The following is an 18,896-nucleotide window of genomic DNA, read 5'->3' on the forward strand; positions in this document are numbered from 1 at the left end:
CCGCATAGGAATCAGCTTTGTAATCCTGATTCTCATCTCTCCACTTTAATTTAGGTATGGTCTGAGGCTTCTATGTTACACAAACATCGCACAGGAAGTACTTACACTTAAAACAAGTATTTGTTGTTTGTCTGAAATTCCAGCTGAACGGGGATTCTGTGTTCTCTCTGGCAGCCCTACTGGAGTAGACCTTTGATCCGACCCTGCTGGGCACTGACCACCATGATCAGGATAGAACTTGCGCAGTGCTCTGGAGGGTGGCCACAGGCAGCTGGGGGAGCCGTGCTTTCAGCACAGGACAGGATACTTTCATGGGAACGTGGACAAGCCGGATGCATCCTGGGAGAAGAGTGCAGAAGATGACACAAATCCGTGTTGCTGGTGCCTGGTTAAAGAAAGGGAGGTGATCTGGAGCGGAGATGGCTTAGGAGGGATGGGTAAGTTGTTGTCAGGGTAGCTTGTCAATAAGGTGGTTGATCAGGTCATTTTCTAACGCTCTGAGGGGTAACGGTGGCACCAAAGAGTGGAAGCCACAGCAAGGCCCATTTCAACTGGTTGGGCAGAATTCTCTCCTCATAGGAGATTCATCCCAAGATGGAAGGGGCTGTTTGGAAAGGCGGTGCCTTGACTATCCTGGGGGTGTCTGAACACAGTCTAGATGACCATGCAGCAAGGAGGTTGCGGGGCAGAGGGGGGCTACCGTAGGAATGGCTGGACTGGCTGATTGTGTGTGCGTGTGTATGTGTGGAGGCATCCTTTATGTGATGTCACTGTTGTTATTGGGTGCCGTCTTAGTTATCTAGGGCTGCTGTAACAGAAATTCACAAGGGGATGGCTTTAACAAAGAGAAATTTTGTGGTGTTGCTGCCTTTGGGAGCTGTCGAGTCAATTTTGACGCCCAGAGATCTCATGTGGCAGAGTAGAACTGCTCCATAGGGTTTTCTTGGCTGGTTTCTTTATGGGAGCAGATGACTACATCTTTCTCCCGCGCAGCCACTGGGTGGGTTCAAACCACCAGCCTTGTGCTTAGCAGCTGGGGACCTCACCATTACACTACCAGGGCTCCTTAAGTGACACCTCCTATTAATATGCATTTGCTAGACCTTGTGGTGCTAATTGTGTGTGCACGTGTGCGTGCAAAGAACCTTAGCATACAGTTGACTTTGATTTATCTACTTTTATTGAGCTAGAACATATATATCATAAAATCACCATTTAAGAGTGCACAGTTTAGTCGTTCTCATATATTCACAAAGCTGTGTAACCTCCACCACTATCTAATTCCGGAACACTTGCGTTACCCCCAAAAGGAGCCCCATACTCATCAAGCAGCCCCTCCCCACTTCCCCTGCCCCTCCCCTGGCCCCTGGCACCCACTACTCGACTTTCTGTCTGGATGGATTTGGGGCTGGCTGATAGTGAAGGTGCTTTTGAACTTGGGATTTCTCTGTTTCTACAAAGAGACCCTGTGGTCCTACCATAGGAAACCAAGCAGGCCCTTCCCAAGGGCAAAGGGAGGCTCAGTGGGCTGGGATTACTGGTAAACTCATAGCTGGGAGAGAAAATAACTAGAGAGGAAGCACCTTCCTTAAATCTCGCATGGATACTGTGCCACGGTCTGTCCAAGTGATCAGTAACTTTTCATCACATGTGAACACACCCTGGAGAGCCTGGGACTTAAGACACCCTGAAGTCAAAATGGTGAAAACTACATTGTAGTTATGTTGTTGTTAATGGCCCTGGAGTCAGCTCCCCCTCATGGCGACCCTGTGTACAGCAGAACGAAACATTGCCCGGTCCTGCACCATTGTACGTGGAGCCTTGTTTATGTCTAAAGAAAACCTTGCTTTCTGTTCTTCCCTGAATATTATTTAGTGAGAGATTGGGTAGCATTGTTCTCTGTTTTTTTCTTCTTTTTTCTTGAACTTCCGCGTCTGAAAAGAGAAAGGAAATGAAAACGTCGTTTACACTCAAACCCAGCGACACAGCATGACGAGGAAAGACATCCTGGGGCACAACTGTGATGGAGACATGTGTGGGTCCCGTCCTGTTCTGCCAGGCCAGCTGGGTGGTCCTGACACCTGAGTGCCCAGTCTTCCTTTTGGTGGAGCATGAGAAGGTGAGCTACAATAAATGACATTGCGCGGGGCACGTACGATCAGATACGGTTTACGAGGGACGCGTACGTAGGCTCTGATGGGAAAACCCAGTAAAACCCAGTGCCGTTGAATCTGTGTCTTATTCTAGGTGGCTCACATGTGGGTTACGCTGTACAAGGGCATGTTGTGGGAACATTACAATGAAAAAGGAATTTGTGCTCTTATAGGACTCAAATCTAATGAGAGCCACAACGGTGAACATATGACAGGTGGCAGTTAGCTGAAAAAGCCAGGGCTTTTGTTGATTTATTTTAAGGTCATCATAAAAAAGGGGCTTTTGTGGCCATCATAAAATAATCTGCAGCGAGACCCAAGTCCACCACCGTCTCTCAGTTCCTTGTACTGTGGAGGCTTGCGTGTTGCTGTGATGCTGGAAGCTATGCCACCAGAATTTCACATACCAGCAGGGTCACCCATGGTAGGCAGGTTTCAGTGGAGCTCCCAGGCTAAGACAGACTAGGAGAGGCCTGATGGTCTACTTCTGAAAATCAGCCAGTGAAAACCCTGTGGATCACCACAGAACAGCGTCCAGTATGGTGCTGGAAGATGCGCCCCTTAGAATGGAAGGCACTCAAAGCACAGTGGCCGCAACAACGGGCTGGAGCATACCAGCGAGCGTGAAGATGGTGCGGGATGGGGCAACGTTGCGTCCTGTGGTACACGGGATCGCCGTGCTCCAGTGCTGACTGCGTGGCAACTGACGACAAACAGGATCGCGTGGAGGTGTGTGCTACTGAAACCACGGGCCGGAACTCCTTCTTCAGTCTTCGTTACCTCCACCTGGCAACTCACTCAACCCTGGACGGTAGTCCCGAATTGTCGTCAGTGCCTTCCATCTCCCATTCATTCCTTCTCCGTGTGTTTGTCCATTAAGCACTCAGTGTCCTTAAGGTTGGAGTCCCTGGTGGTGCAAATGGTTGAGGCACTCAGCTGCTAACTGAAAGACCGGAGGGTCAAGTCCACCCAGAGGTGCTTTGGAAGAAAGGCCTGGTAATCTACTTTTGAAAAATCAGTTATTGAAAACCCCATGGAGCACAGTTCTACGCTGACTCCCGTGAGGTCACCGTGAGTCAGGATGGACTTGAAGCAACTGGTTTGGTTTGGTTGCCCGGAAACTCACGGTGCTGACTGTTCCCATAGCGGTCAGACTTCTGAGCATCTCCCTGCGCCTCCTGACCATCAGACGATCACTGCTGCCTGCTGCAAGTCCTCCAGAGACTGCGGAGGGGCCAGGAACTGAGGATATGGTTACGAGGGACTTGGCTGGCCAGGTGCTCGGAGCTCTCACTGAATATCCCTCCTCTAGCAATTCAAAGCACGTTCATCCTGAGCGTGTTTGTGTTAGGAGCCCTGGTGGCGCAGTGGTTAAGAGCGAGGAGCCCTGGTGGCGCGGTGGTTAAGAGCTACGGCTGCTAACGAAAAGGTCAGCAATTCAAATCCACCAGCCACTCGTTAGAAACCCTGTGGGGCAGCCTAACTAGGGGGCTTTTACTTCAGTCAGATGCTCGTAGGTTCTCAGAACTTTTGTGCTGTTGTACTTTGTCATGTGTAATGCGTGGTGCGTGTAATGTTTAATGTAACCGTTTGTTCGTTTCATCGTTAAATAAGCAGTTAATCCGGTAGCCATTAGATCCCAGGCACTGGGCTGGGTGAGATCACAGATGTAAATTTAACGTGTCATGAAATCACGTAATGAAAATCTCATGAGAAGTGACCTTGCCATCTACGGCTGTGAGGACCCTGCACGTGCGATTTTGGCTCCTGTCCGCATGGTGATTGCGCTGCATCCCTCAGATCATGAAGAAAAGCTCCAAAAGGCAGGTAGGTGTTCCGCTCACCCAGTGGGGCTGCTGAGTTTATTTGGTGTCTTTGCGTTGTGGGACATGGACATGTCACTGTCCATGGCATCGTTTACCCTCTCAGCCCTGATTCCCAGACAACAGTACAAAACCGCAGAAAGAGAGCTGTCTATTTCAGGGTCTGCTGGGAAGACAGAAGCCACTACGCGCATTTACAAGAGAGGAAGTTTAATTCAGGGAGGTGGTTGCCAAGGTGATGGAAGAGCCAGCAGAGGTGGCAAGGCAGAGCCTAGAGGCCAGTCCCAGCCCTGGTGGAGGGACAGAGGTGTTTGCTGCTGTGGTTTGGTTGCCGCCCAGTTGATTCCGACTCGTGGCCACCCATGAGTGTGCAGAGCTGAGCTGTGCTCCGCTGCGCTTTCAAGGCTACGAACTTTCAGAAGCAGATCGCCAGGCCTTTCTTCCAAGGCACATCAAGTGAGTCCAAACCGCCAGCCTTTCAGCTAGGACTCAAACGCTTAACTGTTGGTGCCCCCCAGGGCCTCCTGTGACAGTGGCAGGAGGCAGTGATTCCCGAACCACAGCAGGCCTGCCAGGGGAGCTACCACCACTAGTCCATCGAGTCGTTTGGCTTATGGTGACCCCATGTGTGTCAGAACAGAACTGTGCTCCACAGGGTTTTCAATGCCTGAGTTTGCAGAAGCAGATCACCAGGATTTTCTTCTGAGGTACCTCTGGGTGGCTGTGAACCTCCAACGTTTTGGTTAGCAGCTGAGCACTTTTTTTTTGATTTGGTGACTGCTTTTATAGCTTTGTGTAATAGCCTCATTTCTTTAGACAATGTCTGTTAGTTCTTTACTATGAACAGTCATATAATTAGTGTAGTTCCCCCTCCTCCCTCACCCCTTCCTTCTTCTCTAGCATCTAATTTTATTTTATCGTGTCAGGCCTTCTGTTTCGCCAACATGCGTGACTTGACTGTATCCAGTGTTCACTCTCAATGGTCCATCCATCTGTTTGGATCGGTTAACACCCTTGTCATAATAAACAAACCAGGACAAAAAAACAACTCATTGCCCTCGCGTCCATTCCGGCTCATGGGAACCCCGTGTGTTATAGAGTAACTGGTGCCCTCGCGTCCATTCCGACTCACGGGAGCCCCGTGTGTTACAGAGTAACTGGTGCCCTCGCGTCCAATCCGACTCACGGGAGCCCCGTGTGTTACAGAGTAACTGGTGCCCTCGCGTCCATTCAGACACATGGGAGCCCCGTGTGTTATAGAGTAACTGGTGCCCTCGCGTCCAGTCCGACTCACGGGAGCCCCGTGTGTTACAGAGTAACTGGTGCCCTCGCGTCCAATCCGACTCACGGGAGCCCCGTGTGTTACAGAGTAACTGGTGCCCTCGCGTCCAGTCCGACTCACGGGAGCCCCGTGTGTTATAGAGTAACTGGTGCCCTCGCGTCCAATCCGACTCACGGGAGCCCCGTGTGTTACAGAGTAACTGGTGACCTCGCGTCCATTCCGACTCACGGGAGCCCCGTGTGTTACAGAGTAACTGGTGCCCTCGCGTCCATTCCGACTCATGGGAGCCCCGTGTGTTACAGAGTAACTGGTGACCTCGCGTCCATTCCGACTCATGGGAGCCCCGTGTGTTACAGAGTAACTGGTGACCTCGCGTCCATTCCGACTCATGGGAGCCCCGTGTGTTATAGAGTAATGTGTGGTCTGTCGGGTTTCCTTGGCTGTAGTCTTTATGGGAGCAGATCACCGGGCCTTTCTTCTGTGCTACCACTGAGTGGGTTCCAACCGCCAACCTTTTGGTCAGTAGTCAAACGTAAACTGTTGGGACCACCCAGGAACCTACCCTTGTCGTGTTGTTGGGTGCTGTAGAATTGCTTCTGACTAGTGGGAACCCCATCTGACCAGAGCAGACCTGCCCCCATAGGGTGTCCTAGACTGTAATCTTTTTTTTTTTTTTTTTTAATTATTGTACTTTTTTTTTTTCTGTTATATTTTAGATGAAGGTTTACAGAGCAAACTGGCTTCTCATTAAACAGTTAGTACACATATTGTTTTATGACGTTAGTTAACAACACCATGACATGTCAGAACTCTCCGTTCTTGACCTTGGGTTCCCTATTATAAGCTTTTCTGTTCACTTCTGCCTTTTAGTCCTTGCCCATGGGTTGGTGTGACCCTTTAATCTCATTTTATTTTATGGGCCTATCTAATCTTTGGCTGAAGGGTAAACCTCAGGAGTGACTTCATTACAGAGCCTAAAGGGTGAAAGGGTGTCCAGGGGCCATACTCTCAGGATTTCTCCAGCAAAGCCCAGTAATTCTAGTCTTTTTTTGAGTCAGAATTTTGTTCTACATTTTTCTCCAGCTCTGTCCAGAACCCTCTATTGTGATCCCTGTCACAGCAGTCAGTCATGGTAGCCGGGCACTATCTCACTGTACTGGACTCAGTCTGATGGAGGCCATGGTGGATGTGGTCCATTAGTCCTTTGGACTAATCTTTCCCTTGTTTCTTTAGTTTTCTTCATTCTTCCTCAGTCCCTAAGGGGTGAGACCAGTGGAGTATCTTAGATGGCCGCTCACAGGCTTTTAAGACCGCAGGCGCTACTCACCACAGTAGAATGTAGAACATTTTCTTTATAAACTGTGTTATGCCAATTGAGCTAGATGTTCCCTGAGACCATGGTCCCCATAGCCGTCAGCCCAGTTATTCAGTCCCTCAGGGAATTTGGATCTAGATAGAGCTTCCATGACCATGTCCTAGGCTATAATCTGCAAGGGAGCAGATCACCAGGCTTTTCCTCCCGTGAATCCACTGGTTGGGCTCCAATAACCAAGTTTTCAGTTAGCAGCTAAGTACAAACCCTTTGGGCCACCCAGGGACCTACCCTTCTTATACCAGTTGTTAGGTATTTTTAATAGTTCACTGGAAGAATACTATTGTTCTTTAGTGTTCCCTGTTTACTCATAAACCTATTGCTTATGTCTAAAATCTTAATGTTAGCCTTCGACTCCAAGTCATTACAGATGAAGCAATCAATGAATTTATTCTACCCCTCAATTTCTCCCTTCCTTCTACTAAAAAATTTTAATTTTTGTTTTTTGGCAAGATGGTCTAATGCAAAAAGCATTTGACTTGGATTTGCATAGTGGTTCCATACTCACCCAACATTGTATGCATTGGGCAAATTATGTACTTTCTCTGAGCTTTCGTTTCCTTATCTGTAGGACGAAGATAAGGAGCCTGGTGGTGCAACAGTTAAGCACTCAACAGCTAACCAGAAGGTTAATGGTTTGAACCCACCTGGTGGCTCTGAGGGAGAAAGGCTTGGCTGGAGATCTGCTCCCGTAAACATTACAGCCTAAGAAACCCTATGGGGCAGTTCTGCTCTGTCACATGGCATCACCATGAGTCGGAATCGACTTGACGGCACCTAACAACAACAACAACAAAACGAAGGTGATGAACGTTCCCTTATCGAGTAGTGAATGTTAAAATGACAAACCTAAAATACCATGCGCTGCAACAACTTAAGACTTCTGCCTTAACACCCATCAGGCCAGATGGAGAAGGTGTCAGACGCCCTAGGAAATGCTGAGTTATGTAGTCCTCAACCCATATTTCACCATGACTCTACTATTTGCATAAAATTGCAGTGACTTCTCAATTTGACTCTCGGTGAACATTATGGAAATAAGGCACATCAAATATAAGCATATATTTATAGGAAGAAACTCTCTAGAGAGTAGGACATAGAGATCAGGAAAACCACGTCTTCTAACTTTTTGTTAAAATGTTACACCAACGAATGGTGACGGAGATAGTGAACACCCCTTTAAGGACAAAGTGTTTTAATACAGCAGGGTAGGCAACAGTCACAAAGCTCAAAATGTTTTCATGTGCCTACAGCATGCCATAAATAGACATAAACACGGCACTCAGATTTTATAGCAACAAACGTATGCATTATAATAATCTCATAAAAAGCACCATGCGTTATATATATTCTATTCATTCCTAGTGGGTCAGGTGGCACAGTGGTTAGGAGCTCGGCTGCTAACCAAAAGGTCAGCGGTTCAAATCCACCAGCTGCTCCTTGGAAACCCCATGGGGCGGTTTGTTCTGTCCTGTAGGGTCACTATGAGTCGGAATCGACTTGACGGCAACAGGCTTAATTTGGTTTCAAGTGGGTCACTTTAACGTGTGTGCTGGTCTTAGCAAACCCAGCTAATAATGATTGATCAGCATCTTTATGTCCCAGTTTTGTTAGTTTGTTATGAACCAGCAATTTCTTTTTCACTTAACTTTCCCATATACTAGATAAGCCACTTAGCACGAAAAATAAAAATCAATTCAGAGACTCAAGGTAATTATGATGTTACAATGATGATGGTTCTAGAAGTGCTGTTAAAATGTCTGCTAGAAATCTGGTAAGACTGGAAGTAAGGAATGGCAGCCCACAATGAGAATATGAAAGGAGAGTCTAGCCAGGTAGTAACTGAGGTGGTGGTCGTAGTGTCGGTCTCGACTGCAAGCTAGCGCTGAGGCGCATTTTAACGCCATATTAGAAGTGATGTCCTCCGTCTAAGATGTTTGGTGAAGGGAATGGAGCACCTGCATCATTTCTCCAGCTTGTGCCTTATCTCACAGAGCTATTTATTCTCTTTAAACCCTAAACGGATTTTAACATCAAACCAGAAAACGTGCATTTGTTTTGTTTACACCGCTTTCTTCCCTCATGGAAGGTATCAGAGTGAAGACAAAGTCGGCTGGACCGTAGAATAAAGGAAGACATTTGAGTGTGCGCTTACACTGTCCCAGGCATCATGGGCGTGGAATAAGGATTAGTGCTTTTAAGTCTTACAGCCAAGCTCTGAGCTAGAAACCATAACCGTAACCAGCTGCCGTGGGGTCGCCTTGACTCATGGCGACCCCACGTGTGTCAGAGTAGAACTGTGCTCCATGACTCAGGGTGACCCCACGTGTGTCAGAGGAGATCTGTGCTCCATGACTCAGGGTGACCCCACGTGTGTCAGAGGAGAACTGTGCTCCATGACTCAGGGTGACCCCACGTGTGTCAGAGGAGAACTGTGCTCCGTGACTCATGGCGACCCCACGTGTGTCAGAGTAGAACTGTGCTCCGTGACTCAGGGTGACCCCACGTGTGTCAGAGGAGAACTGTGCTCCGTGACTCAGGGTGACCCCACGTGTGTCAGAGGAGAACTGTGCTCCGTGACTCAGGGTGACCCCACGTGTGTCAGAGGAGAACTGTGCTCCGTGACGCAGGGTGACCCCACGTGTGTCAGAGGAGAACTGTGCTCCGTGACTCAGGGTGACCCCACGTGTGTCAGAGGAGAACTGTGCTCCGTGACTCAGGGTGACCCCACGTGTGCAGAGGAGAACTGTGCTCCGTGACTCAGGGTGACCCCACGTGTGTCAGAGGAGAACTGTGCTCCATGACTCAGGGTGACCCCACGTGTGTCAGAGGAGAACTGTGCTCCACAGAGTTTTCAGTGGTTGAGTTTTCAGAAGTAGATGACCAGGCCTTTCTTCCAAGGTGCTTCTAGTGGCCTGGAACCTCTAATCTTTCTGTTAGCAGCTGAGCCATTTGCACTACCCAGGGACTCCTCAACCTGGGAAGGAGGGCAGTTTTGCCTTTCAGGTGACATTGGCTATGTGTGGAGACATTTTTGGTTGTCACATCTGGGGAGATCGCAGGTTTGGATTTTAACATTCTGCTTCTGGATTATTGGTTTATTTGCTTCCATTTGCCTTAACTAAATTAGCTCGAGTGGGTTTTTCTGTTTTATTGTTTTCTTTCTCTTCTCTGCCCAGGCCTGTCCCCAGGATTAGTCATGTGGTTAGGATATGTCTTAGCCATCTAGTGCTGCTATAACAGAAATAACACAAGTGGACGGCTTTAACAAGCAGATGTTTATTCTCTCACAGTCCAGTAGACTGGAAGTCCAAATTCGGGCGCCAGCTCCAGGGGAAGGCTTTCTCTGTCCATTGGCTCTGGGGGAAGGTCCTTGTCCTCAGTCTTCCCTTGGTCTGGGGGCATCTCAGCACAGGAACCTCAGGTCCAAAGGGCACACTCTGCTCCCGGCGCTGGTTTCTTGGTGGTATGAGGTCCCCAACTCTCTGCTTGCTTCTCTTTCCTTTTATCTCTTGAGAGATAAAATGTGATGCAGGCCACACTCTAGGGAAACTCCCTTTACGTTGGATCAGGGAGGTGACCTGAGTAAGGGTGGTGTTACAATCCCACCCTAATCATCTTAACATAAAATTACAATCACAGAATGGAGGACAGCCACACAATACTGGGAATCATGGCCTAACCAAGTTGATACACTCATTTTTGGGGGAACACAGTTCAATTCATGACAGGATAGAAGCAGAAGATCACTTCTTATGTCACTAAATGATCTTCTGGTAGCATAGAAAAGATCCTATTTGAAGATAATTTCACTCCTAAAGCTACCCAAACAAATGAAAATGTAGATAAGTCTTGGGCCCCTGGATGGCACAAATGGTTGGCAATTGACTGCTAACCTAAAGGTTAGTACTGCGGAAAAAAGACGTGGTGATCTGCTTCCATAAAGATGACAGCCGAGGAAACCCTATGGAGCAGTTCTACTCTCCAACACATGGGATTGCCTTAACAAAATGAAGAGAACAACTTGATAATGTAAAAGTACCGGAAATGCCTCAACTGGGGATAGAGTTATAGACGTTCTGCCTTACCAACCGTGACGTCTTTTGCTAGCGAGTGGTCTTCCCTGGGAGTGGATCTGAAGAAGGTGATATTAACGTAGTAACTCTTTCTTAGAGTTGTGGTGTTGGCAAAGAACGTGGAACATTCTGTGGATCGCCAAAAGGACACATGCGACAGAGTAGAACCCCCCACAGGGTTTTCTTGGCTGTAGTCTTTAGGGAAGCAGATCACCGGGTCTTTCTCCTGTAGAGCCGCTGAGTGGGTTCTAACCTCCAGCCTTTCGTTTAGCAGCCGAGCGCTTAATCCCTGCCTCGCCCGGGCTCTTTACCATAATATGACTACTCCCAAAATCATGAAATGGTGATGGATTTTATTTTATGTAAACCAATTTCATTTCATGTAAATTTTCCATGTATGTTTACCTCAAGAAAGCTGACTAAAAAAGAGTTAAAAAAAGAAAAGAATGCATAATTGAACTCTCCACAATGTAATTTTATACAACAAGCACTAAAAAAAGTCTTAGAGTGTGTTTATAATCCGGTGGAATGGCCTAGGGCTCAGATCCTCTGTGTGAGTTCCTTTGGGATAATACCCTAAAGCGAAGACTGCCAAGGGGCAGATGGCCATCGCCCTGTGTATTCACTTTCCCTTCAATCTGTCATTTATAGACCTCCAAGACCATTTTTGTTGAGTAAGGAGCCCTGGTGGCACAATGGTTGAAGCGCTCAGCTACTGAGAGAAAGGTGGGTGGTTTAAACCCACCCAGCCACCCCTTGGGAGAAAGACCTGGAGATCTGCTTAATACACCCTAGGAAGCCCCATGGGGCAGGTCTACCCTGTCACATGCGGTCTCTCTGAGTACACACTGACTCGATGGCACCTAACAACAGCGGCAGCAACGACTTCTGAAAGAATCGCTGATAAATTGTTTGGAAAAGTAGACCTCGTTTTCATGGTCAGAAACTACTGTCCACATCAGGGATTATTTTTTAAAAAATCCTATGCTTCGATTCTTCCAGACTAAGATACATTGCTAGCGTGCAGTGGTTCTTAACCAGGGGCGATTTTCTCATTCTCTCAACTGGGGCCCTAGAGGGGAGGATGGCTACTGGCATCTAGTGGGTGGAGGCCAGGGATACTACGAAATAGCCTACCGTGCACAGGACGGCCCCCACCGCAGAGAATGACTAGTGGGTGGAGACCAGGGATGCTGCTGAACACCCTACAGTGCACAGGACGACCCCCACCGCAGAGAATGACTAGGGGGTGGAGACCAAGGGTGCTGCTCAACACCTTACAGGTCACAGGACGGCCCCCACCACAGAGAATGACTAGGGGGTGGAGACCAGGGATGCTGCTCAACACCTTACAGGTCACAGGACGGCCCCCACCACAGAGAATGACTAGGGGGTGGAGACCAGGGATGCTGCTCAACACCCTAACAGTGCACTGGATGGGCCCCACCACAGAGAATGACTAGGGGGTGGAGACCAGGGATGCTGCTCAACACCCTACAGTGCACAGGACGGCCCCCACCACAGAGAATGACTAGGGGATGGAGACCAAGGATGCTGCTCAACACCCTGCAGTGCACAGGACGGCCCCACCACAGAGAAAGGCTAGGGGGTGGAGACCAGGGATGCTGCTAACACCCTACAGTGCACAGGACGGCCCTCACCACAGAGAATGACTAAGGAGTGGAGACCAGGGATGCTGCTAACACCCTACAGTGCACAGGACGGCCCCACCACAGAGAATGACTAGTGGGTGGAGACCAGGGATGCTGCTAACACCCTACAGTGCACAGGACGGCCCCCACCACAGAGAATGACTAGGTGGTGGAGGCCAGGGATGCTGCTAACACCCTACAGTACACAGGACTGCCCCCACCACAGAGAATGATCCAGCCCAAAATGCCAATAAGGTTGAGAAACTCTGATATGAGAAGGGGAAGTTAAGAGAAACCCTAGAAGCACAACTGCTAAGTGCTCGCTTGTTAGCCGAAAGTTTGGCAGTTCAAACCCACGCTGCAGCTCCATGAAAGAAAAACCTGACAATCTGCTCCTGTAGGGATCACAGCTTAGGTTTCTGCTGTGTCACGTAGGGTTGCTATGAGTGGACAGTCAGTTCTACGGCACCTAACAACGACCATTAAGAAAAAATATTATTAACCCACTGACTAATGCTGTGGAGTTGTGTTCCTCTTGCCAAGATGGAGCACGTATGGCTTACTGTGGAAGGTTTGTGCTCAGTCTTTCAGAAACATCCCCTCACAACAACCTGGGAAGGTCATTTCTGTCCTGATCTCTGTTTTACAACTGAGAGGCAGAGAGGTGAAGAGATTTGCGTAGGCGGTGCAGCTGTTCGTTGCTACAGCTGAGATTTCAGCACAGGCCTAATTCCAAACTGATGCTCGCCACGCTTTCTAGTCTCTGAGCCCGATCCTTTCTCATGGTCCCTTGCTATGTGAGCAGGCAACTATGAAAAGATCATTTTTTTAAATCATTTTTACAGACATAGCGGTAATGATCATACTTACAATTTCAAAAATTTATTTTGAAAATAAAGCCTCATTCTAGGGCTAAAAGTCTTTTGGTGTTAAATCCACAGTAACCCAAACCCATTGCCCTCGAGTCGATCCTGACTTTCAGCGACCCTGTAGGACAGAGTGGAGCTGCCCCATAGGGTTTTCAAGGCTGTCATCTTTGCTGAAGCAGACTGCCACATCTTTCTACTGCAGAGCGGCTGCTGGGTTCAAACCTTTTGGTCAGCAGCTGAGCGCTTAACCGTTGCGCCAGCAGGGCTCCTGTAAGCACTAGCCCACGCACCTAATTCTATAAAAACAATACTGTAAACAGGAAAAATGAAGAATGGTCTCTTTTGCTCTGAGCACATTCTAAAGAAATGGCCTAGATCACTTTTCATTTTCTCCTTTAGTGCCTACCGCAGGGGTGATAATCCATTTACTGATATCCTACCAGTGGCTCAGGTATGTGGCTGCCTGGATGATTGTGCTCCGCTGAACACTTTTTCTGGCATGGTCCTCGTACATGCAAAAAGCATTGTCAGTAACAAGGTGTTTAAATAAATTTCTCAGGGGTGAACATGGCCTGACTGAAAACGGCAGCTACTTGTCGGCGAATAAAAAGAAACCGGTTGAATAAATATCCGTTCCTCCATGTAGATCCTTTATCAGAAGTTGGCTTTACATCACTATTACCTTCTCTACCTGAGGCAGTATCTGGAAGGATCCTATGAGAAGTGTTCCCACTAAGAATCTCACTTCAACACTGGGAGAATTCCATTTACCACCTTTGATATTCAACTCTTTGTCACCAAGAAGTATTTCCCAGGGAAACGTAGACTGTTAAGAAAATGAGCAAAACAAATTCCTGGCCTTGACATTCTCTCAAACTCAAAATAGACATTTTGTGTGAGCGTGTGTGGGGGGAGGCCCACAGGATGGGATGGAAGAGAGAAGCAATGGGAACAGCCCTCAATTTGTGACTCCTTGAAATGCCCAACATTCAGCCATGGAGAGCAGAATATTCTCCAGGTGGTTTGAGCAGCCGCTATAGAAAATTCCAGAACTAAACCAAAGCTTTTTTTATTTGTTTGATATCTGGTTCCAAAGGATTTTTTCCCCCAATCCTTGTGGATTTAGATGAGGAAACAGCTGATTAATGACTTATTTACATTGATAGGCCCTATTCACGTTGGCTTAGGATAACACAGCACTGCCCTCAAATCTTAAACATGCTTATCTTAATGTCCTGATGGCTGGTTCATCTTGTCTGAGGTGGCTGGTGAGTGCTGAAAGGCAGGTTCTGGGTCTTCCTTATGTTTACCAGCCCTGCAGATAAAGCTGGTCAAGCCTGTTTGCCAGGGTTTTCCGCGGCATCACATTTTATTCACGCGTTCTCATATTTTATGAAATTGTAAGAGCCAGGCAACGCATGAGCAGCAAATAGGTTGTTACGAACAGAAATTTCTTCATAAAATTCATGGACAGTTGGCCTGTGTCATTTAATTTCATAGGGGATTGTTTGAGAAGGGTTGAAAAGCTAGAAAAAAAAATCACTTGAAGAGTGTTATGCTAATTTCCCTAATTTAGTTCCTCTTGACAGTGTTTACACAGCAAAGCTTCCCTAGGTTAAAACCCACACTGAAATGAATCTGGTTGGTATTAATTAAGAACATCACAGAATTACCACAGTCAGATTTATGCCTTAGAATTAAAAATTTTCTTGTGAAACTAGGTCATTAGGGATGGGTGCCGTTCTGTTCCTTGAGCATTTAATTTCATGGCCAGTGTGTGGCGCTGTCTCCCATTAAAAAACAGTTCTTTTCCTTTTTTCTCCAAAGCCATTGGTATTCAGATGGCTCAGTGTAAATTCCAGCGGGTGGAAAACAGCAGAGAGGAAAAACACACTTGAGTCTTTTCACAGAAAAGAGTTAAGGATTTTTGAAGAGCACCTGAAAGTTTCTGTTCGTGCTCAAGAATGAAAACCAGAATAAAAACCTGATTGCTCATTTGAGCTTTATTTGAAAAAGTGAAAAAAAGCCTAATTTCAGAAGATTGTAAGTATGAATTTTGCTGAAAAAGTACTTTCTGCATTTCCCACGGAAAGTAAACAATCCAGGAGCGAGAAAGGTAGTTTTTAGTTAAAATGATATCTTTTGAGATTCTTTTAGTTTGTTTATGCCTCTCCAAAAGTCTTTTTGAGGCAAGCAGGCAGTATTTTGGTCTTGTCAAGAAGCAGAAATGCACACGTTTCTTTTTATGTTTTAAACAGTTCCCTGCATTTGCCAATAACTAGTAGGCATGTTTGCGATGAGGCCTGAGCCCCGTGAGCCCTGACTCATTATGCTTGTTTATTGCTGTGTTGTTCACTTTAGAATTAGCGTAAAATGAATCGCCTGGTTAACTAGGTCAAGTGTTTTAGTATGGGCACTTTTCCTGGCAGCAAACACCCAGGCTGTTGTGTTTCAAAAGCCCAGCGTCCCTTGCCGGCTCCCGCAGCTGTCCTGGTGAGTAAGACACTCAAATCGGCAGAGGTTATCCATGACGCAGGCTCCAGTTAGAAATTCCCGGGGTGGGGGTGCTGGCAGGGAGAAAGCATTTCCAGTTGAGCGTTGAGATTGCCATAGAATCGACCCTGAAACAAGACAATGTACATTCCGATAAAAACCATACGTTTTAGTAGTTACTGCAGTGAAGGGATACAACTTTTGGGGTGGCTTCCTATAGAAGAGGCTGGTAGCGTGGTTGCAGAACAAGTACTAGGTAGATTGAACACTGATGAGTGGCCCAAAGGAAACTGGTGGTATAGTGGTTAAGAGCTACGGCTGCTAACCAAAAAGTCGGGAGTTCAAATCCACCAGGCGCTCCTTGGAAAACCTATGGGGCAGTTCTACTGTGTCCTATAGAGTCGCTATGAGTCAGAGTTGATTCAGCGGAAACGGGTTTGGTTTTTTGGTTTACGGGCCCAACTGGTTTGCGTTTGACTACTAACCTAAAAGTTGGCTGTTTGAGCCCACCCAGCAGCATCTCGGAAGAAAAGCCTGGTGATCTGCTTCTGTAAAGATGACAGCCAAGCAAACAGTATGGAATACCGTTCTGCTCTATCATACGGGGGCGCCATGAGTTGGAATTGACTCCATGGAAATATGTAGTGGTGACTGGGGAACAGAAAGAAAGGTATAAGGAGGCAAACTCTTGAAAAGTACCCATGGAGTAGTCTGAGCTTGTGTTATTTGACAATACTTTGTATATTTTGCAAATAAAGTAAAAAAAAAAATTCATTAAGCTATTCCTTAGTATGCAAAAGTAATAGAAGACATATTTCTATCTGATACCCAGAACCCAGTGCTGTTGAGTTGATTCCGACTCATAGCGACCCTATGGGACAGATTGGAACTGCCCCATAGAGTTTCCAAGGAGTGCCTGGTGGATTTGAACTGCCGACCCTTTGGTTAGCAGCCGTAGCACTTAACCGCTAGGCCACCAGGGTTTCCTTCTATCTGATACTTCTTAGTAAATCTTAGTAAGCATCGAGGTGATTAATAATAATATTATAATTAAACTTGTATAGACTGCAAGGGAAATGTATTGTTTTGGTGAAAAGAAAAACATGCTCTGTGTTCAAACCATTTCCAACTAAAGTACTGAGCACTGCAAGGATTTTTTGTGTGTGTGTATGTGAAGAGAAGAAAGGAAATTTAATGGCCTTATGCAAAAAAGCTCAGGGACTCTGGCTGTGCAGCAGTTAAATCCTCAGCTGCTAACCGAAATACCAGCGGTTCGAACCCACCAGCCGCTCCACATGAGAAAGAGATGGTCATCTGCTTCCGTAAAGATTACAGCCTCGGAAACCCTATTGGGCAGTTCTACTCTGTCCTGTAGGGTCTCTATAAGTCAGAATCGACTCGATGGCTGTGGTGTTGGTTTTATGCAAAAAGCTATCATTTTCATTTGCAAAATGATTAAAGTGGCCTTCAACACCATAAAGGCACACCCAGTTCTTGTCTGAAATCATATCGCAAAAGATGCAACCCTGATGTATACCCATTTCGTTGCGAATTGTGTCTCGCACTCCCCATTTCACTAATCTTTTTTTTTTTCTCTAAATCTCTCCCCCGGCATTCCCTGGTCATCTAGTCGGAAGCCATGTGGAAGGGGATTAAGCCTGGTGGAGGAGCCAACACAGCTAGAGAGAAAGAGAGGAGTGGGCTACCAATTTCTGAGAACTCAGCCCAGGAACGTAGAGGTGAGTGTGGGCCAGGGCCCTAGCAGGAGACTCTTCTTGCTTTTCCCTCTTTTGCTTTTTGAGAGTTAAGTGCTGTTTCTGAGAGAAGATGCACGTTACTGCGTTATCAAATGGAGGCAACTAGACAGGAAACCAGCAACTCCTGTGAGCTCCCTCCTCTCACTTCAGTGATCCCCATAACCAATGGTCCCCATAACCAGTGCCCCCCCATAACCAATGTCCACTATAACCAGTGGTCCCCATAACCAACGGCCCCCATAACCAATGGTCCCCATAACCCATGCCCCTCTAAAACCAATGGCCCCCATAACCAATGCCCCCATAATCAGTGGTGTCCATAACCAATGCCCTCCAAAACCAATGGGCCTCACAACCAGTGCCCCCCATAACCAATGGCTCCCCTAACCAATGGTACCCATTACCAATGCCCCCCAAAATCAATGGCCCCCATAACCAATGGTCCCCATAACCAATGCCTCCCCATAACCAATGCCCCCAAAACCAATGGTCTCCATAACCAATGCCCATCCATAACCAATGGTACCCATAACCAGTGCCCCCCCATAACCAATGTCCACTATAACTAGTGGTCCCCATAACCAGTGGCCCCCATAACCAATGGTCCCCATAACCCATGCCCCTCTAAAACCAATGGCCCCCATAACCAATGCCCCCATAATCAGTGGTGTCCATAACCAATGGTCCCCATAACCAATGCCCTCCAAAACCAATGGGCCTCACAACCAGTGCCCCCCATAACCAATGGCTCCCCTAACCAATGGTCCCCATTACCAATGCCCCCCAAAATCAATGGCCCCTATAACCAATGGTCCCCATAACCAATGACCCCCATAAACAATGGCCTCCATAACCAATGGTCCCCATAACCAATGCCCCCCCATAACCAATGCCCCCAAAACCAGTGGTCTCCATAACCAATGCCCATCCATAACCAATGGTACCCATAACCAGTGCCCCCCCATAACCAGTGTCCCCTATAACCAGTTGTCCCCATAACCAATGGCCCCCATAATGAATGGTCCCCATAACAATGGCCCCCATAACCAGTTGCTTCCATAACCAATGGTCCCCATAACCAGTGGCTCCCATAATCCTTGGCCAGGGATGGCATTCCCAACAAGACTGAAATGGCATCAAAGGACAATATTTGTTCTTCCCCAGTTCCAGAGCAAGTTTGCAGTTTGCTTTTCCAAAGGTGGGCCTGTCACAGAAAGGCTTGCTTGTTTCCTTCATCTTTTATCTTTAGCAAATGTAGCTAGTCTGAAAAAAAGAAAAAACATGTCAACAAATGTCTTGGCTAAATGTTTTGGACGAAATATATTGACACGATTATTAAGAAATAGAGTGTTATATCCAATCTGTAGTAACACAGACATACATAGAAAAAGGCACTTGAAAGAAAATTAAGTCAGAGGT

General features: G+C 47.2%; 1 protein-coding gene across 1 annotated transcript in view; it reads left to right on the forward strand.

Moving 5' to 3' along the window:
• The window catches only part of LOC111747947 (cuticle collagen 36-like), a 446,727-nt gene extending 429,051 nt beyond the window's left edge, over positions 1-17,676 (forward strand). Inside the window, exons 32-34 of the mRNA XM_064278905.1 lie at positions 175-437; positions 1,943-2,119; positions 17,351-17,676. The gene's annotated coding sequence lies outside the window, so the exon portion shown is untranslated. The remainder of the gene's footprint in view (positions 1-174; positions 438-1,942; positions 2,120-17,350) is intronic.
• The last annotated feature ends 1,220 nt before the right edge of the window (positions 17,677-18,896 follow it).

The sequence above is a fragment of the Loxodonta africana genome, chromosome Y (genome assembly GCF_030014295.1).
Source record: "Loxodonta africana isolate mLoxAfr1 chromosome Y, mLoxAfr1.hap2, whole genome shotgun sequence".
NCBI lineage: Eukaryota > Metazoa > Chordata > Mammalia > Proboscidea > Elephantidae > Loxodonta > Loxodonta africana.